The 17,500-nt window shown below is 42.2% G+C and overlaps 2 long non-coding RNA genes across 3 annotated transcripts in view; one reads left to right on the forward strand and one right to left on the reverse strand.

The window, feature by feature from the left end:
- Nucleotides 1–10,530: 10,530 nt before the first annotated feature.
- The window catches only part of LOC135095169 (uncharacterized), a 37,214-nt gene continuing 30,244 nt past the window's right edge, over nt 10,531–17,500 (forward strand). Inside the window, exon 1 of the long non-coding RNA XR_010264087.1 lies at nt 10,531–10,893. This is a non-coding gene — a long non-coding RNA (uncharacterized LOC135095169). The remainder of the gene's footprint in view (nt 10,894–17,500) is intronic.
- LOC135095221 (uncharacterized) lies at nt 12,105–16,566 on the reverse strand. Of its 2 annotated transcripts, XR_010264150.1 has the most exons (3): nt 14,985–16,566; nt 13,449–13,606; nt 12,105–12,230 (listed from the first exon to the last, which is right to left on the reverse strand). It is a non-coding gene; the product is annotated as an uncharacterized LOC135095221 (long non-coding RNA). The 2 variants fall into 2 exon arrangements; XR_010264149.1 differs by lacking the exon at nt 12,105–12,230 and having other exon boundaries at nt 13,276–13,606.

A 17,500-nucleotide genomic window follows, 5' to 3' on the forward strand; every position in this document is an offset into this window, starting at 1 on the left:
GAGGCAGCTGCGTGGTCTGGGTGTGGAGCAGCAGCGGATCACCAGTGGATGGCATCCCAAGCCAACGGTTCAGCTGAGCGAAGCAGCCGGACAGTCCAGGCATCCCTGCCGGAGGTGTGAGTGGGGGTGAAGGCTCGATGGCCGGGGGATCTGCCTGGTGTGGTGTTTGCTTTCATCACAAGCAAGAAGAAATGAAGAGGGTTTTGTGCATTTAATTTGATGCATGGTCGCCCTGCCGTGCTGCTACCTGTTGAAGTCCATCCAGCCAGGCTATTCGGTGTGTAGACGCCTCAGTGAAGCATCTGATTGTGACTTGGATGCATCCTCCCTTCAGGAGCAGCTGCAGTGTGTTGCTGACCTTGAATCAGCAACACAAGTCTCACTTGGAAAATAATATAGGGCAGAAGGACAGGGAAGGAAGGACACGTGAGCAACAACCGTATCAACTCATGCTCATGCTGTGTGGGCAGCGGATGCAGAGATTGGTGGTGCAGCTTGCCTGCTCAACACGCCCATTGTGATCCATACGGAGGAGGACAAGAGGGTGCAAGAAGCTGGCTGTCATATGACTCACTGTGTGTGGCTCCCCAGTTAGGTAGCACTGCTGCCAACTAACCGCCAGGAACATCTTATTTGTGTTCTTAGTGTGTGTGTGTGTGTGTGTCTCAAAGGATTCTGAACAACAGGAATTTGCGATGTGTTTGTATGAGGAGCAATGACATGTGATCTGTCAGATGCTTTTGTCTTTGCAATAAAATAGTCAAACTGCATCCCAGTCAATCTTTTAAATCCCAGAGGACTTCCCTTCATGGAGAGTCTCTCTCTTCAGCTCATAATCAGCAGAGAAGTTATGTTCTGGTGCTTATAACCTGTCACTTTTCCTAACATGCGCATGAGGATAAAACAATGCCTTATCAAATGAAGATAAAACAATGGTATCAAACCTTTTCATGTAATGAAGGCAATCAACTTAGCAGTTATTGTTTTGTGACTTTCTTTGTAAGAAAAAAATGAGGGAATGTTCTGAAGGTGGAGGGGATGAAGAGAGGCAGGTGAGGGGGAGTGACTTCCAGCCAGGCTCATACCGCTCTGGTGAGGCACTTGAAGGGAGTGGCCTGGACCTGCTGCTGCACGGATCCAGGAACGCTGCAGGACCTACACTGATTTCAAAATGAAGAGTTACGTCAACTTACAAAGGGAAGTGTCGTGACAATGTCGGGGTATAAATTTAAACTCAGGTTCACATCACTCAAGAGAATCAAATTATTTCATCATTTAATCCCAGCGGACTCTCTGTCATGGAGATCTCAATAAACTTGCAGTCAACAAAGGCGTTTCGTATCATACAAGGTCACTTCTCACGTCTGCATGAAAACAGAATGCGTTGTCGTATACGACTTTTTCATACAGTGAGGCAGTCAACTTCGGATATCTTGTTTTGTTTATAGCGGGAAAAGAGAACCTAAAGGGAGAAATCTGAACCTGGAGGGAGCACTGGAGGTTCAGATCACTGCCCAGCTTGGAATATCACCGTACAGTGACTTTACCCTTGGCGCGGATCACTCAATTACGAGGCGAGACTGAAGCCGTTAAATTTACATTGTTTAGAGAGACGTAGGTTAAGAGGGGACCTGATGGAAGTCTTTAAGTGGTATAAGGGTAACAACAAGGGAGACGTAAGCAAAATTCTCAGGATGAGTAACCAGGACAGAACAAGAAATAACGGGTTCATGCTTGAAGAAATTGGTTCTCAAACAGAGTGGCAGATGAGTGGAACGGACTCAGCAATCAGCAGGCTGTTAGTGGCGAGTCTTAGGGAGCTTTGAGAGAAGATTAGACGGGGTGATGGATGGGGAGGACAGCTGGAAATAGGCAGGTATATTTCACACAGGGACTGCCACGTGTAGGCCTACTGGCTTGTTGCACCTCACCTGACTTGTCTTGTTAGGTTAACGAGACTTGACACAAGGTTCAAAGGTTTACATTCCTGCCACTCATCACCAATCGCTTCTTTCCTTACTCTCTCCTTATCAAACAGTCTGCTTTACTTCTTCTTCTTCTTCTTCTTCTTCTTCTTCTTCTTCTTGTCATTGTTATTGTTATTGTTATTTATCCTGTTTTTTTATTTCTTTTTTTTAGTATTTTGTTGTTAATATGTTTCTCTTTTCTTCATCATCTCTTCCTCCTCCTCCTCCTCCTCCTCTTCCTCCTCCTCCTCCTCTCTTTGTTCTTGTTGTTCTTCCATCTCTTTCTTTTTTTCCTTTTATTCATATTTCTCTCTTTCTTCCTTCTTCTTGTAATTATTATTTTTTGTAACCTTCTCTGTAATAAATAAACAAACAAATAAATAAATAAATAAATATAAATATATCCGTGGTGATTTAATCCTGTTATTTATCTTTTGTTAGCTTTGTTGTTGTTGTTGTTGTTGTTGTTGTTGTTGTTTCATTTGTCAGTTTTGTTTACTTATTTATTTATTGTTTGGCTTCCCATGTCATGAAATATTGTGTTTAATTATGGTATTACTTGTACTCATCTTTATTTTATTAATTATTGGTGAGGAGGAAAATGAGGAGGAGGAGGAGTAACAGGAGGAGGAGGAGGAGGAGGAGGAAAAGGAGGAGTAAGAGGAGGAGGAGGAAGAGGAGGAGAATACAAAGGAATACAAAGGAAAGCCAAACAGCAACAGACCTTTTAGTCCTTGCAAGGCTGTTTGGTAACTACTTCTAACTAGCTACAGGGAAGAGAGACAGGACAGCACAGCAGAAGGCTCCTCCCCACCCACCACTCCCTCCACCCAGCGCTGCCATGGAAATAGTTTCACTCCACCTCCACTGGAGAGAGAGTTTCACTTTTCCCATCTCTCTCTCTCTCTCTCTCTCTCTCTCTCTCTCTCTCTCTCTCTCTCTCTCTCTCTCTCTCTCTCTCTCTCTCTCTCTCTCCCTCTAATCTGAGAAATAATTGTTTCCGCTTTACTGTGATATACTGAGTGTAGTAGTAGTAGTAGTAGAAGTAGTAGTAGTAGTAGTAGTAGTAGTAGTAGTAGTAGTAGTAGTAGTAGTAGTAGTAGTAGTAGTAGTAGTAGAAGGCTGCGTTTACACCAAGCGAATGGAATCGATTCAATTGATGGAGAATCATTTGACTCGAGTCATTTTGAATCGGTATAGTTCCAACCGACTGAATCTGATTAACACATCATTCAGTAGCAAGGCAGCCTTCGAGGAGTATGGACGTCTTTGCTGTTGCAGAAATAGCATTGTTGCTGTGGCTGAGAAAGCGTAGACGGAGGCGGAGGCAACGAATATGGCTGCATCCAATCAATTCTAGAAGAGTTGAATTTGGGAGCTTTGGACATTTGTTCCCAGATTTGGTCAATAATCCGGAGAAGTTTTATGACTTCTTTAGGATGACCACAGAACAATTGAAGATGTTGGTTGAGTTGATGGGACCCTCCATCAAGAAGCAGAATATACCAATTACCGTCTTGCAATTCCACCTGAAGAAAGACGGGCCATTTTCCTAACCTAACTGTATTATTTAAAACAATTCCACTAATAGATTGATCGAGTGTTTAAGGTAGCTGTAAATTATTTAAAAAATATAGACATGCTTTATGTCTGGTTATGGATATAATATTGCTACAGAAATGGATGCAAGGGTAGGTTTAACAGTTTATATTTACCTCTTAGGCTTCTGTTACAGTACAAATTACATGTATTGCGCTGATCTATAGAGGGAATTGCTGTACTAGGCAATATTATTCTGCATATTAAAAAAATGACAACAGAAAGCATTATGGATATGGTTTTATATTTTTATTTGGCAACTGTAGGGTGTACTGTCTACTTTTTAAATGTGTCACATAACTGTTATGTCCTCCAACTTAAAAAAAAAACTGTTATGTCCTCCAAGTGAAAAGATACCTTTGACAGATAAGTGAACTGAGAAGAAGTAGTATCAGTAGCATACGGTGATGGTGTAGTATGAGATGGATGTTGGTGTTGGCCAGTCCAGTAACCGTAGCTAGTACAGCAATCCCTTCTATAGTTCAGTGCAGTACATGTAATTTCTACTGTAATAGCAGCTATAATAGTTCAATAAAAACTGTTAAACTTACCTTTGCATTTCATTTCTGTAGCAATATCAGTCCATAATGCAGCAATTACATCACGATTACGGTGCATAGGATCACTAGGATCATAAACAGCACGTCGTTCTTGCACTAAACTGATGAGGAGTTCCACATGCATGATGCTTCCTGCTCGGCTGACTCGCCTTCACTCATGAAAAAATGGGACCGCGCGCATCAGTCATTCTGAATCGCCATGAATCTCCATGATTTGAAATGACTCCATTCGCTTGGTGGAAACGATTCCATTCAATTTAACGCATCGAATCATGACGAATCATGAATTGGGATGATTCTCATTGAATTGATTCGATTCCATGCGCTTGGTGGAAACGCAGCCGTAGTAGTAGTAGTGGTGTTAGTAGTAGTAGTAGTAGTAGTAGTAGTAGTAGTAGTAGTAGTAGTAGTAGTAGTAGTAGTAGTGTTAGAAGTGGTAGTAGTAGAAGCAGTAGTAATAGTAGTAGTAGTAGTAGTAGTAGTAGTAGTAGTAGTAGTAGTAGTAGCAGCAGTAGTAGTAGTAGTAGCATTATTATTATTATTATTAGTAGTAGTAGTAGTAGTAGTAGTAGTAGTAGTAGTAGTAGTAGTAGTGGTGTTAGTAGTGGTAGTAGTAGCAGTAGTAGTAATAGTAGTAGTAGTAGTGGTAGTAGTAGTAGTAGTGGTAGTAGTAGTAGTAGTAGTGTTGTCAGTAGTAGTAGTAGTAGTAGTAGTAGTAATAGCAGTAGTGATAGAAGTAGTAGTAGTAGTGGTGTTAGTAGTAATAGTAGTAGTAGTAGTAGTAATAGTAACAGTAGTAGTAGTAGTAGTAGTAGTAGTAGTAGTAGTAGTAGTAGTAGTAGTAGTAGTAGTAGTAGTGGTGTTAGTAGTAGTAGTAGTAGTAATAGTTGTAGTAGTAGTAGTAGTAGTAGTAGTAGTAGTAGTAGTAGTAGTAGTAGTGTTAGTAGTAGTAGTAGTAGTAATAGTTGTAGTAGTAGTAGTAGTAGTAGTAGTAGTAGTAGTAGTAGTAGGGAGGTGTGCCACGATGTCTCCACTGAACCGACCCTCCTGCCGCTAGACGGCGAGCACCTGCGCTACAGAACAGCCAACACCACCAACGAGGCTCGAGTCGACGTCAGTGCACGAGGGTTCTGGACAAGGGGACAGAAAGCATTCATGGACATACGGATCTTTGACCCGATGGCCGCCTGTCACCACGAACTCTCCCTGGAGGCCGCCCACCGCAAGAATGAGCAGGAGAAGATCCGAGCGTATGGGGAGAGAATCCAACACGTTGACCAGGGCAGCTTCACACCTCTGGTCTTCACCACATCTGGCGGGATGGGCTCCAAGGCTCAGTGCTTCTACTCAAGACTAGCCGACCTAATGGCAGAAAAGAAGCACCAGCCAAGGAGCCATGTCGTCGCATGGATGAGGTGCCGTCTCTCATTCTCCCTCCTCAGATCTGCCCTCCTGTGTCTCAGGGGGACAAGGCATTCCACTGCCATACCTGCAGACTTAGGAGGCCTCGACTGCGAGGCTACAGTGGTGGAGAGTGGCATAAGAGTAGGTAGAGTAGAGGTAGAGTGGATTTATAGTTAACAACTAATGTTTATATTATAGAGTATTAGATATGGTTGGATGCCACAGTCACTAGCGTGAGCTGGGGCTAATGACCTCCAAGTAATGGAGCCCCTAATTGACACATCAATAAACATGGGGTGGAGGTAGTAGTAGTAGTAGTAGTAGTAGTAGTAGTAGTAGTAGTAGTAGAAGTAGCAGTAGTAGTAGCAGTAGTAGTAGCACTAGTAGTAGTGGTAGTAGTAGTAGTAGTAGTAGTACCACCACTAAACACACAAACACGCACAAACACAAACGAGAGAGAGAGAGAGAGAGAGAGAGAGAGAGAGAGAGAGAGAGAGAGAGAGAGAGAGAGAGAGAGAGAGAGAGAGAGAGAGAGATTAAATAAACAGACAGACAGACAGACAGACAAGTAGACAAACAAACAAACAAACACACACACACACACACACACACACACACACACACACACACACACACACACACACACACACACACACACACACACACGAGAGAGAGAGAGAGAGAGAGAGAGAGAGAGAGAGAGAGAGAGAGAGAGAGAGAGAGAGAGAGAGAGAGAGAGAGAGAGAGAGGAGGGGGCAGCAATGTCAAAGGAAGTGACTTGTCCTCTGATAACTTTGAGGCATCTGTTGCACTTCCGCCTGTCAGCCCAGCATGGCGCAAGCTGTGTGTGTGTGTGTGTGTGTGTGTGTGTGTGTGTGTGTGTGTGTGTGTGTGTGTGTGTGTGTGTGTGTGTGTGTGTGTGTGTGTGTAAAGGTCCACATATTTAGTGTAAGTGTGTGGGTTAGTGGGTGGATGGGTGTAAGGAGGGGTGAGTGGGTGGATGGGTCAGTAAGGAGCGTGTGGTGGGTGGGTGGGTGGATCTGGTGTAGTGGGTGGTGGATGGGTGGGCTGGTGGAGGTGGATGTGTTTGGGTGTGTGTGGGTGGACTGGTGGACTATTGGGGGTGGGTGGGTGGGTGGGTGGGTGTGAGCTTGTGGATAGATGGATGAAAATAAGATCATTGTTAAGGTCCTTAGATTTCATTTATGAATCGTTCTCTGTGGCTATCAAGAGTATGTCATGACCTGCTGTCTTGCGCGTTTCCAGTGATGTGTTTTGTTATCAGTCGTGTCAGCAGATGTACCTGGCCTCACCTAACCTGTCACTGCCGGTAGAAGCAAGTGGAAATGTTTGCCACACTTTTTAATTCATTATTCATTCCATCTGTTATAATGAACACACACAGATACATTAATTAAAACACCATCTTTTGCTTCTTTCTCTCCTTCCTTCCTTTTTTCCTTTTTTAATTATTTATTCATTCATTTATCTATCTATTTATTTATCTACTACTACTATTACTACTACTACTACTACCACAACAACAACTACTACTACTACTACTACTACTACTACTACTACTACTACTACTACTACTACTACTACTACTACTCGAAGGAGACCATGTAGCCAGCTGTCATTCATTATATAGTGACACAACTAGCTCTCCTTAACAGGTGATCTTGGAACCTCAGGGAAAACAACATGCAGCAAGTGAGTTGGAATGGCTAGAACCAGAGGATGGGGGTGTGCGTCCAGGGAGTTGAGGAGTGCCACTGCTTCAACTGATGCTGTGGGGCCTTGAGGCAGAGGGTCCACCAGGTGTGTGTGTGTGTGTGTGTGTGTGTGTGTGTGAGAATGTTTCCCTACTTGTGGTGAATGGTAAGGAAAAAGAGTGTGTGGTGGTGTGTGGTGTGGCCTTGCTTGTGGCAGATGCATTGGGGAGTGTGTGGTGGTGAGTGGTGTGGCCTTGCTTGTGGCAGATGCATTGGGGAGTGTGTGGTGGTGTGTGGTGTGGCCTTGCTTGTGGCAGATGCATTGGGGAGTGTGTGGTGGTGAGTGGTGTGGCCTTGCTTGTGGCAGATGCATTGGGGAGTGTGTGGTGGTGAGTGGTGTGGCCTTGCTTGTGGCAGATGCATTGGGGAGTGTGTGGTGGTGAGTGGTGTGGCCTTGCTTGTGGCAGATGCATTGGGGAGTGTGTGGTGGTGTGTGGTGTGGCCTTGCTTGTGGCAGATGCATTGGGGAGTGTGTGGTGGTGAGTGGTGTGGCCTTGCTTGTGGCAGATGCATTGGGGAGTGTGTGGTGGTGAGTGGTGCATGACCCTCACCTCTGGTTGATGCCTTGCAGAGGAAATATAATCAGCATAGTATTTATTGCTGTGTGTGTGTGTGTGTGTGTGTGTGTGTGTGTGCGTGTGCTTACGTGAGTGCGTGTGCGTGCTTGGGCGTGAAAGTGCGTGTACGTGGGCGTGAGAGTGCATGTGCGTGCGTGGGCGTGAGAGTGCGTGGGTGTGAGACTGCGTGGGCGTGAGAGTGCGTGTGCGTGAGAGAGCGTGGGCGTATTGTTGAATTAGTAGCGGGTACATCATAACATTTGAAGCCTCAGTAATAATAAGAATATTTTCAAACAACTCACTGATGGAAGATTGGGTGGGTGTGTCTGTAGGGAGTGTGTGGTGGGTGGGTGGGTGGATCTGGTGTAGTGGGTGGTGGATGGGTGGGCTGGTGGAGGTGGATGGGTAGGTGGATGTGTTTGGGTGGTGTGGCTGGATTGGTGGACTATTGGGGGTGGCTGGGTGGGTGGGTGTCAGTTTGTGGGCAGGTGGAATAATAATAATAATAATAATAATAATAATAATAATAATAATAATAATAATAATAATAATAATAAACTCTCGTACTCGTAATAGTAATTTCCTCTATAATTCGTACAATTACAAAGACAATTACACCACAAAGCTGGCGAGGCGAGTTATTTAATTACACTTACGACAGATTACACAACAAGTAATATCCAGGTCAGTCTTTTTGTCAGTCTTCAACAGCTTTCGTCACTGCAACCTTCCAAGCTGCTTAAAAATAATGTATATAATTCACAACACTTGTAATCTCTTCAACACCCACACCTGCTCTGTTTTAAAGGGCTCTACTTGAGGTTACGAGTGTTTTTAAGGCTGTGTTTAAGGCTCCACTGGCAGACACACAACGTTTCTACTGTATTTGCTGAGGAACCAATAAAAATACAATATTTCCTACAGTATACGTACATAAAGGTGTGAGTGTGTGTGTGTGTGTGTGTGTGTGTGTGTGTGTGTGTGTGTGTGTGTGTGTGTTGAGGGAGGCGTCATTTTTCTTTTTTTTTTTCGTTATATATATGTTGTCATAGATTAAGCTTGTGTAATTTACGTAATGTTAACGCCAATAAATAATTAAAGTCGATTCATATAACAGTAAATGTTAACACTATCGTAAAAATATTATAAGTTATTCATAGTTAGATCAATTCAGTATTTCTTTAGTTGGCGTTAAAATATCACGTTTTCTCTAATCCTTCAGTTTCCTAGATGGCCGCCGCCTACGCCTTGGAAATCAGGGGATCGAAAGTCCTGTAAATATACATGTTAATAGCGACCATATTGTCCTTATCTCTATAGTGTTTTTGTTTTTTTCCTCTTTTCTTGAACTTCTTGCACTAAAAAACTGATAATTAATAGTACAAAACACCACGAAATAATAGATAAAATAGAAGAGACGCTTGCATTATCCTAAACAGTTTAAAATAGTATTGGAAGATTAATTTAATTATTTTTTTAAGTTTGAGTAAAATTTTTCGTTTTCTGTAATGCAAGACAGCCGCCGTTCTCTTTTATCTCCCTTTTAAAAATGGGGACCTTTAAGCAAATCCTGAGCCCGCTTCTTGATGGTGATAGTGCACTGAAGAAGTAAGTTGACATACGCACGGCACAGTAAGCGCGGAGCCAGTGATACAGACAGTTAGGAAAGCAGAATGTCAACGAAAGGATGGTAAAACAAGGCAGTGCTCACAGATTCATTTCACTTGGAGAGAAGAGACAAGTGTTGCTCGGGTGACCTGGAATAGACAAAAATGATGATGCGTATAGGATGTTTGGAAGACATTTGTACTGCAGTATTACCGGAAATAGATTATGATGGTGGTGGTGGTGGTGGTGGTGGTGGTGAAGAGGAGAAGAAGGTTGTGGTGATTGTGATGAGAAAGATGGAGATTATGATGATGGTGATGATGATGGTGAGGAGGAGGAGATGAGAGAGAGAGGAGGAGGAGGAGGAGGAGGAGGAGGAGGAGGAGGACGAGGAAGAAGAGGAGGAGGAAGAGGAGGAGAGGAACAAATTTCTAATGATGAGAAGGCGGAAGAGGAAGAGAATATGATGATGATGAAGAAGAGGAAAATAAGAACGAGGAGGAAGAAGAAGAGGAGGAAGAAGAAAAGAAAGATGAGGAGAATGATGATGATTATGATGACAATGACTGCAACACACCGCCACAAATCGCAGTGGTGGTGGTGGTGGTGGCACTGACTGTATACCCACCCAAACAATTAACAAATACAGAAATATAAATAGATAGAAAATAAAGAAAAGATAAAGAAAAATCATACGAATAGAAATCATGCTCTCTCTCTCTCACACACACACACACACACACACACACACACACACACACACACATCTAGGATTAATGTTCCGTGTGGAGTCTGGCAACGTAAGGCTTCAATGCATGACTGGAGTCAGCGCGGGTGAGTCTCACGTGACAATAAAGGCCATTGAATATAAGTACGTCCCCTGGAGATTTTATATTACACCTCATCTTTAATTCACGTCTCCTCCTACACACTAAAGAATGGTATAGATATTTCCCGCACTGTCAGACCGTGGACATTTGGCTTAGCTGCGTGAACAATACTCCAAACAAGGAACCTTCGAACTGAGACACTGAATCTGTAACTCTCAGCCGCCTTAGTCCTGCTCGCCTCGCCACTGCCGCGTGGTTACGTCAAGACAGCGGGCGGCCGCGTACTAGTTTCCTTAGTACTTGTGCTTCCGTGTCAATACCGTGTGCTGTAAACTGCTGAACGAACTGAGATACTCATTCAGTTTTGGTCGCCTCTCCATTATCTCGTGGTGACGTAAAGGTGACGGCCCGTGTGTTAGTTTCCCCGGTAATTGTGCCTCCGTAACATTACTGTGTGCAGTGGTCGTGAGAACTGCGAGGCGGCGGTGTAGACTGTGCCGTGGAGAGCCGCGGGGTGTTGGAATCGCCTCTCAGTCACCTTGAAGGCGTCATATTCCCTCCCTGCTCTTCCCCGTGTCTTCCTGTCGATGTTGGTAATGTACTAGTCACTATTTTGTGTGCATGTGTTTTGTTTATTTATTATTTGTGCATAGAGGAACTGAAAGGTTAGCAGCAGCCTGCAGTGTTTTTGGTCAACCCATATTTTGCGTATTTGTTCAGTCATTTGCTTGTTACTTGCGCATAGAGGAAGTAAGGAAGGTAATAAGCTGCAGTGTTTCTGATCACCCTATGTTCTGCGTATCTGTTCAGTCGTTGTTTATTATTTGTGCATTGAGAAGCTAGTAGCAAACAGGATGCAGCGTCTCCAATCACCACTTGTCAACTCTTCTCTTGGCCTCAACATTTCAATTGTCTCCTTGTTCCTGTTCATTTTAATAGTGTCACTGTTTGGTGCAAGTGTTTAGTTGATGTTGTTGTTGTTGTTGTTGTTGTTGTTGTTGTTGTTGTTGTTGTTGTTGTTGTTTTATCTGCGCACAGAGGAACCACTAGGCTACAGCGTCTCAGATTACTCATAATCTTTCCCTTTCTTTCCCTGCCCATCACAATCTTTGCTTATTTCTTAGCAATTGAGGTTTTCCATGCTGGTATTATCGTTAGTTCAGTGATGCTACGGATGTTTTCAAGCCACAGCTTTGACGATTTCTTCAGATGAAGTTTGTTTTATTAACCACTGGCCGTTTGAAGTTTTTCATGTCCTAACAACTACTGCTCTTATATATATATATATATATATATATATATATATATATATATATATATATATATATATATATATATATATATATATATATATATATATATATATATATATATATATATATATATGTAACGGTCATTTTATTATTTGTGTGTTTGTTTGAGTGTCCCCAATAATTGTTTTGTTTTGTAGCTTGCGGTGAAGAGGAGGATAATAGCGGGAATTAAAGGTTTAGTGATTATATGAAAAAGTATATTTATAAGGCGTGTATTCGTGGGAGTGATTTAAAAGTCTTGAAACATTTGTTATAAATAGTCTTTACTTATTTCAACTGTGTTTTTCTCTAATCAGTGGTAATACGAATAATAGGATTACATCATGTTGCGTCAGCCTACCAGTAACTCATAAGGTGTCATTCCCTAGCTTATAAAATATGTTAGTAATTTAGAATTCAATTATTAACTTCAACTAATGTCCAGCTTATATGCTCACCTTGCTAGCCAATTATTCCTGCATTTTTATTTAAACTCACGGTTCAGTAAAATTCTTTGTGAAAGAAGAGAGAGAGAGAACTAGCTAAGGTTCCAATAACTTCAGAGGCCTGGGGGTGTTGAGGGGGAGAGCACAGAATGGCGTCTCCCTTCCCTCTGGCAACAGGTGGGTCTCGTAGCTCTGAAATATTTGATTTTTCTTTTATTTAGAAGTGAATATTACTGTGTTCATGTTTATTATTCATGTCTCGAGTGAAGATATAGTAACAGTACGTGTTGACAGAATGGCGTCTCCCTTCCCTCTGGCAACAGATAAAATAGCCGGTGTTGGTCCCACGTGGAGACAGGCCACAGAGTCTTGGGAAAGTGTTAGCCATGTAATGTTTCTTTAGTCAAATATAATCTACTGTGAATGTGTTGTGGGCAATATTATTGCCGTAGAGAAGTGATGGATGAAGGCTGTGACGCTATTTAGGGATATAACGGTGCCCAGAATCAATGGTACTCTTGAGGAGTTATAAAAGTAATTATTTTCTTGTGTATTCGTAGTGTTAAGTAACGGAGTATAAGTGTATATGCCATACCAGAATTTCAAGTGCCTTATTTTTTTTTTTCTAGATTAACCACTCGATAGTGTCATAGTGGGTCAGTCAACCCAAAGAATCCCATCAGTATTATTCATTTAATTATTTTTTTGCTATTTTTATATTTTTCGTTCCTCCTAATAAAGCCACACTGTAGGTACTGTGTGATAATTAACCTCTCCCTACCCTCTGGCCATGACGATGAAGGCGAGAACCATTACCAATCAAAAATGTTTTCTTTTTTTCTATTGTGTGTGCGTGCTTCACCTCTTCTCTCTTCCTCTTCTTTTTTCTTCTTCACCGTGAAGATCTTTGCCTCGTCTCATTAGAGCTCTGATCGGACCGGTGAGGAGGAGGGAGGAGGGGGGAACCGGGGGGGGTGGCATTACATATATATATATATATATATATATATATATATATATATATATATATATATATATATATATATATATATATATATATGTATGTATATAAATGGTGGTATGTTTTTAATGTGATAGCCTCTTGGAGTTTGCATTATTTTTTTGTGTTTGTGTGTGTGTGTGTGTGTGTGTGTGTGTGTGTGTGTGTGTGTGTGTTATTACGTAGGTAAGTAACAAGATGACAAATACCGCTAGATTCCTAACAGGCTCTTACAACTTTACTTAAAACAAGCGAAGCTACAAAAATTGATCAGACTTAACGTGGCACTCAATGTACAAACGAGTGAATCAAACCTACATATTATTATTTGCACCTATCCCCACTCATGAATATTCCCAATACTGTAAAGTTCCCTATTGACTGTGCACTGCCAACTGGTGAGTGTGTACCATTGAGTGGCGGGGGAAGCAAGGCGAGGGAGGGGCAGAGCTTGGGTAGCGTGGCTCAGGCAGTGCAGTGAGCCCCGCAGATCCTACTTGAGCGAGGCAAAGGACGCCTCTCTTGCCTCGCTTGCTGATGGAAGGTCCGCTCTCATTCCTGTCCTGACCTGAGGGATTACAAAACATAAATGCCCTGCGTCAATTCAGCGCTGTCCCAGAGCAGAGAGAGAGAGAGAGAGAGAGAGAGAGAGAGAGAGAGAGAGAGAGAGAGAGAGAGAGAGAGAGAGATTGTTGAACGAAAGGCTGAACTAAAAATTGAGATGGAAAAAAGATGATGAAACGTTGAGAGAGAGAGAGAGAGAGAGAGAGAGAGAGAGAGAGAGGAGAGAGAGAGAGAGAGAGAGAGAGTTTTCTGAATAGACGAGAGATTTGAAGAATTTGATAAGGTAGACAGAGATGCCGAGAGACAGGGAGAGAAATGGACAAATCAACAAAGAATAATCAGATGTAATTATGCATTAAAAAAAAAAAAAGTCCCTTCACTAAACATCAACCCTAACCTAATTACTCACTCACTCACTCACTCACTCACTCACTCATTCGATCGCTTAACATGGAGAGGGGAACAATCTGACCTAACCACACTTTCGATCGCCTAGCACACACACACACACACACACACAGAGCACCAAGCAAAGCGAAGCCAGACGAAGGCGACTTCAATCATTCAGGCTGGAAGAAAACGAGTTCTCGAGTAAATAAATGTAGCGACCCAGCTGAAGCCTGCCTTAACCTAATCTATTCTAATCTAACTTTACATTACTTTACTTTTACCTTGCCTTGCCTTGCCTTGCCTTACCTTTATTAAACCTACCTTACGTAACCTAACCTAACCTAACCTAGCCTAACCTAACCTAACCTAACCTAACCTAATCTATTCTAATCTAACTTTACATTACTTTACTTTTACCTTACCTTGCCTTGCCTTGCCTTACCTTTATTAAACCTACCTTACGTAACCTAACCTAACCTAACCTAACCTAACCTAACCTAACCTTACGTAACCTAACCTAACCTAACCTAACCTAACCTATCCTATATTATCCTATCCTATTCTATTATATCCAACCCTTACCTGAATTAACATTTCCTAACCTAACCTGACTTGACCTAAACTAACCTGACCTGACCTGACCTGATCTTACCCAACGTAACCTTACCTGCCACCTCTCTCTCTCTCTCTCTCTCTCTCTCTCTCTCTCTCTCTCTCTCTCTCTCTCTCTCTCTCTCTCTCTCTCTCTCTCTCTCTCTCTCTCTCTCTCTCTCAGTGTTACTACTACTACTACTACTACTACTACTACTACTACTACTACTACTACCACCACCACTACCCACCACTACCACCAACCAATACCCCGGTAACACTTGTAATACAAACCCCAACAAACAACAGCTCTCTTCACTACACTACATCAGAAACCCACAACACACAAGACACAGTGGAGATAATGAAGTCTCCCAGGTCACAGCTTAGCCAATACTCACCCCTTGAATTTAATCCCTGATGGTCGGAAGCTTCGCCCATCGCCACGCGCCTCGCCCTTCATAAAACTGGGAATGGTGACAAAAAGACCGATAACTAGAGAGGGCAGGGATTACCGTCATTAATGCTACTGGGCTGGAAACAATAGGGAGGGCGGTATCTTGATTGTTGGCAAGGTGGTTAATTTGATGGAGGAAAGATTGGATTAGGTGGGAGAGAGCAGACAGTGGCCGGCTTGTTTACGAGTAGTCGGGTGAAAGAGACTGGCTAACTATTGAGTGTGGTTAAGTAGAGTGAACAGAGGAGACTAGCTGGGTGGAGGAGAGTACACCTAGTAAATTAGTTGGGATAGGAAAGACATTATCCATTCAAGTGGAAGAGAGGAGAAGTACTAGGTACCTAATTCGAAAAAAAAAAAAATGCCTGTTAGAAAGGTGAGACAAAGGAGACATTACCTCGTTACATGGAACATAAGGGAAAGTAGTTAGTTAGGATAGAAGAGACAGTGAGTGGGTAGTTAGATGGGATACAGGAGGGTGGTCAGTTGATTAGATGGGATAAAGGAGAACATGGCTCTTTAATATTTTGGACAGTTACTTGTGAATTAAGTGGAACGAAAGAAACAATGGCTAGATAATTAATTGGGATAGAGGAGAACGTATTTGGGTAGTTATGTGGAATAAGTTAGACCGTGGTGTGTTGTTAGCAGAAGTGTTACATGAGGAAGAAAGAAAAGAGTAGGAAGAGGAGTTAAAAGTATAAAGGGATGGTGTGGGAAGAAGAAAAGAATAAGTAGGAGAAAGAGAAGGAAAAATATATAAAAAGTAAACAAACCTCTAACAATTAGCAGAAATATTATATGAGAAGAGATAAAAACATATGAAGAGAAGCTCACAGAATGGCAGAGTAGCGCATGATGGAGAAAAAAATAATTAGGAAGAGAAGGAAGAGAAGAACAAAAATACGTAAATAAATAAATAAATAAAACCTCGGGCAAGGCACACTGGATGCAGCTGGACAAATTCACGGAACTGCAACAGAATCCACAGCAACATTGCAACCATTATTTACCTTCCCTTTATGCCCACGTGGGAATGTATTGAAGCTGAGACGATGCAAAGGAAAAAGGAAAGTAGCATTCCATATGTAGATTAATTCCACAAGTTGTGGTGCGCGAGTGTTCATTCCTGGCTGACCATGAGGCGACCAGCGCTGAGAGAGGAGTCTTTATTGAACCTCCTAGGCGAGAAGCGACCGAGGTACAAAAGAGAGGGCGGTGAAGGACACGTGTTTGTGTACGTTTCCAGCAACACCGTGGAGGTTTAATGATAATGTGATGCCATAAGAGGGTTTAGAGTTTGTAGGATGTTGGATTTTACGATGTTTATGTTTGTTTTTATTTTATCATCTGTGTGAAGGTAGTGACACGTGTGCTTGTATGTTGACAGTAATGATGCTTCTGCTTCATTATAAACTGGATGACACACCAGGAGTTAAACTTCATAAGATAGAGGATTTTACTATTTTATTTATTTATTTATTTATTTTTTATTTTAATCGTCTGTGTGAAGTAGTGTGACAGTAACACGTGTTGTATGTTAGCAGTGATAAGGCATGTGTTTCATTATAAGCTGGATAACACAAGAGGATTTAAAGTTTATAAGATGTAGAATTTTTGCGTTTTCATTGCCAAGGAATCAAAAAATCATCTGAGTGTATCCAAGGACACGTTGTCTGATACGCTTTCACGAATAACACATCCGTTTCCTTACAGTCTGGAGAACATAAATGTTGGTGTTCATAAGATGTGTTTTGATAATCAAGTAGTTCAAGATTTTTATTTTTATTCATTTATTTATTTTTTGTAAGAGGGGCACTGGTGAAGAGCAACAAAGGCAGAAACAAAGGCCCATTCATGTGCCAGTCCCTAAAGAAAATTATTGAAAATATAATCCAGAATTGGAGGATGTGTCTTGAAACATATCTCCTCAAAGACACTCATTGATGGGGAGTGTGGCGTGACAGAAGCAGGCAGGCACCTCCAGAGTGGTTATGTCTCCTCAAAGACATTCATTGATGGGGAGTGTGGCGTGACAGAAGCAGGCAGGCACCTCCAGAGTGGTTATGTCTCCTCAAAGACATTCATTGATGGGGAGTGTGGCGTGACAGAAGCAGGCAGGCAGCTCCAGAGTGGTTATGTCTCCTCAAAGACATTCATTGATGGGGAGTGTGGCGTGACAGAAGCAGGCAGGCAGCTCCAGAGTGGTTTCAGCCTGGGACACTTGTTGTGGTACGTTTTCAGTAACATTGTGATCTGGATGCCACTAAGGGATTTAAAATTTGCGATATATTTTCTTCCATCATGGAGTTATAAATTATAATTATGGAGTTAAACGTCCGCTGTTATTTACTACATCTTTGTTATATTCTGACTAATTATAAAGGATTTGTTCTACGGATTCCGGCTAAAGGATGTGAGGAAGTTCAGAAATTTATTGTGCAGAAAGGATTAAACGCT

Source organism: Scylla paramamosain, chromosome 48 (assembly GCF_035594125.1).
Source record: "Scylla paramamosain isolate STU-SP2022 chromosome 48, ASM3559412v1, whole genome shotgun sequence".
Classification (NCBI taxonomy): Eukaryota; Metazoa; Arthropoda; class Malacostraca; order Decapoda; family Portunidae; genus Scylla; species Scylla paramamosain.